Raw genomic sequence first — 4,252 nt, forward strand, 5'->3', positions numbered from 1 at the left:
TCATTTTTAATGTGTGCCACTGTGCCCACAGTAAAAAAAATGACAATAAAGGTTATCTATCTATATTCTTATTGCTTTATGTGGCCCTTTGTCTGGCACACAAATGTGCACATTATTTATATCCCATCTTTGTTCAAGGCACATACATAATGCTGCATCCTCCTATATTTCTTCACAATAATCCTGTGAAGTAGTCATCACATGAGCTTCTGTGGCTGCAGATGGAGTAGAAACTGGATACCAGTCAAATAGATGAGCCATTACATCTTAGTCCATGCCCACCCTGTTTCACCTTTGAACTGCTTCCTACTCTGAAACGGAGTGTAGATCAGCTTCTTCTTTGGCCATTGGAGATCAGGTAGACCTTGTCCTGCCCTAGTCATCAGGAGGTCACATGATCCTATTTTTAAACTGTCTCTGTCATCTTGTTACAACTCAGTCGAAGAATTTGCTAGCAATATGTTTATGGAATATGCTGCTGCTGCTTTCTCTGCCCTCAGCATCTGATTTGGAAACTCATGCTGTCCTGCTCTCTTAACTGGGACAAGCAGGATAAAAGGCTCAAAGGTGAGAGTGATTTACAATAGTATAATGCAATCCGCAAAGCTTGCTAAGTAATTTCTTAGCATAGACATGTGAAAGGATTTACAATGCAAAGCTTGCTAAATTGCACACTTTGCTTCCTTCCATTAAGTATGTCGTTATAGGTGCAAAGAAAGAAGTGATTTACATCACTTGTCAGTCTTGTACCACATCCCTACAAATGGCATCAGGGTGAGAAGTATACAGTATGTAACATTATGTTAGGGAGCAGTAAGTTAATATGGGCTGAAGTAGTGCTACCTTTAGCACGCACAATTATTTATTTTTCACATTTCTGAACCTCCCATTTCCCTCAAAAGAGGAACTCTGGACAGTGTACAATAAAATGTCAAAATAAAACATACATAAAATGTTAGAATTAAGATGTTAGAATTATTTTTTTAAAAAGGAAACAATATTAAGGCCATAATTAAAAATTAATTAACAGAAGCAAAGGGAGGGCTTTCATGGTACCAACCAGCCCCACAGCTCCATGCTCCTTTGGGCTCTCCATATGAGGCAGCAGAGCCATGGTTTAAGTCCTTCTCAGAAAGCCAGGGCTTATCTCACTTCTGAGGAGGGGAAAAATATTCCATAGGGCAGGGGCAATGGCAGAGAAGGCTTTCTTCCCAGATCCTGTCAGTCAGAATTCTTCACCTGACAGACTCTGCAGCATACCTTCCCTGCCTGACTGGGTGGGATGGGCCTATGTCAGTGATGGCGAACCTTTTAGAGACTGAGTGCCCAAACTGCAACCTAAAACCCACTTATGCATCGTCGAGTGCCGGGCAGGTGTGGCCCATTGGGTGGGCATGGCCCATTGGGTGGGTGTGGCTGCGGTGGTAATGGCTGACTGGGTGGGACTAAAAAATTCAATCAATCAATTCCAACTTTGCAAGATCTTTTTTTTCCCCGTGAAGTTGAAATTGACTGATTGAACTTTTTTTTTTTTTTTGCACACAGCAGTGGAGGCCTAAAGCAAAAAGGTTTTATAAAACTCAGCTGAAGGCCTAAGACTGGGGCGACAGCGCATGTGCCCACAGAGAAAGCTCTGAGTGCCACCTCTGGCACCCGTGCCATAGGTTCGCCACCACTGGCCTATATAATGGGATGAACCCAATTCTGTAGGTAGCCTGGCCCCATGTTATGTAGGTCTTTATAGGTCACAACCAACACTTTGAATTGGACCCAGAAACAAACTGGCGCCCAATGCAATTCACAGAGCAGAGGTGTTATATGTGCCCTTTGGGTACCTATATAGCTTGTGGTACATTTTGCACAGGCTGAAGCTTTCAGATACTTTTCAAGAGTAGCTCCATGTAGAGTGCGTTGCAATAGTCCAAACAGATGATAACTATGGCATGAGTGACTGAACAGAAAGACTCCCTTATCCAGAAAAGGGTTTAACTGGTGCACAACATGGAACTGAGCAAAGAGTCTTCTAGTCACAGCTGCCATCTGCTCCTCAAACAGAAGCCATGAATCCAAGAGGACCTCCTGCTTACACAGGGTGTCTGGGGTAGTGCATCTCCATCCAAGACCAAAGATGATAAATTTCTGGATACAGAGGGCTCACCCACAGCTATTTTTCAAGGTTCTGCTGAAGTCTATTTTTTCCCATCCAGCCTCCCACAGCCTCCAGGCTCCATGAAAGAACCTCCACAGCATTACTTACTTCACCTGGGACAGAAATATATAACTGTGTACCATCAGCATAATGGTGATACCTCATCTTGTGGTGACTAATGAACTCATCCAGTGGTTTCATGTATATGTTAAAAAGGAATAGAAAAAGCACCGAGCTCTGTGGCACCCCACAAAGCAGGAGCTGTGAGCTGGACATTTCCTAATTTATCAGATTACACCAGCCTCCTTCAGTTTGTAGTTTCCAGATCCGTTAGCCAGAATGGGTGGGAATTAATATGATGGTGTTTCATAAACAAGGCTCCTGGTGGAATAAGCTAAAATACTTAAAATACTGAGTTAGTTATACATAACAACAGATGAAGAACTGGGGTTGTAATAACTTGTGAAGGAGGAATACAACTGATACATTTTGACTTACCTCATTCATTGTTTCCACTCCCCAAAGGTAGTGCATTTGCCCTTCCCCTAAACATAGAGCAAAACTTCATACTAGAAGTATGAAGTATTCAGGCATGGAACAGTTTGGAAGTAGAAGGTAGGAACAGTTTTTTAGGATTCTCCCTTATACTTCCAGATCCCATCAAACAAATTTTAGAGACTTATATTTGCCTGGAACAGTGGTTCTCAACCTGTGGGTCGGGACCCCATTTGGGGTCGAACGACCATTTCACGGGGGTCGCCAAACAAGGCTGTCCGCCATTTTTTTCCCTTTTCTTTGGCCACGCCCCTGGCACCCGGTGATGTATAAGTGGTTGGGGGTCATCACAACATGGGGAACTATATTATGGGGTCGCGGCATTAGAAAGGTTGAGAACCACTGCCTGGAAGATTTTAAGTTTGTTTTTCTTTGCCAGTAGTGTGGTATTCTTTTCTGCCAATGTCTTTACTAGATTTCTTTATTCTGACATTTCATTACCTTATGTTTTCAGCACTTCATGTTTTTAGATTCTCATAATTTGCTCTGCCATTTTCCCCAGGTCAATATTCTAATCATGCAAGAAATTCTCATAGTTAAAAGAACGTTCTGTGAAAGACCTGTATTGCTTATTAGCTGTATTGCTCATCACCTCTATAACTAAAACTAATGTTTTTAAAAAGCAGAATTAAGAGCCCATCCTGTTTGAGAGAAAATCCAGGATTGCTTAATGCTATTGCTTAAGCTGGTTTTGCTAAACCTCACCCACGCATGGTATATGTCAGTACAAGAGCTGGCAAGCAAAAATGGAGACAGTGCAGTTGATTTCTCTATTTGTATGGAGTCAGATATATCTAGCACATCATTCTAGCATGTTTTTACAAAACTCCACTGAGAAAACATAATTCAATCATCCATTTCAATCACTGCTGTTTTAAACAGTTAGCCTACTATTGTTAACTGGTTAACAAGTTATAACAAAGAACCAGAGTCATCACAGGAGTATTGCAAAAGGATTACTTAGATCAGAAATGTTAATCCAACCCAGAGGGCAGGAAAAATGTGTCTTCTATGTAGCCCAATCATCTTCTGAAATTGTTTTAAAATGAATATGTCAATTTTAATTTTTAATTTGGTAAAGATTGATAAATCAATGTAACTCATAAAAGTTCTTTTGGAGTCTTCCAAAATTATTAAAAGAGGCAATGGGTCCTGAGAGAGAGAAAAGTTTAAGAAACACTGCTTTAAGACATTTCTTTTATTGTAAGGTTTTTATTGCAGTGCTTAGGTAATCGGAACCAGTAAACATCCTGTACAGTTTACTGAGCAGACACTGAAAATCAAGTCCCTAATTACAGTGTTTTTTACACTGCGCAGTGCTCCCTGCTCTCTAAAGGAGAAAGAAAAAAACCAAAATTCTTGCCGTTATAATTATTGGCCATAGGATACCATATTGGAAACAGAATTATATACATCAGGTCACAATATCCTGCTGGGGCTTCTAAAAAGAAAGGTTGGAATTGCAAATCTACATCTACTGTAATTTTAAAGCAGGAAAGAGTTTTACGATAATTCTTTAAGGCAAAACTTTACGATGTGTGGACTTTA

This window comes from Crotalus tigris, unplaced genomic scaffold, assembly GCF_016545835.1.
Source record: "Crotalus tigris isolate CLP2741 ecotype Arizona unplaced genomic scaffold, ASM1654583v1 scf7180000018923.2277400, whole genome shotgun sequence".
In the NCBI taxonomy this organism is placed as follows: Eukaryota; Metazoa; Chordata; class Lepidosauria; order Squamata; family Viperidae; genus Crotalus; species Crotalus tigris.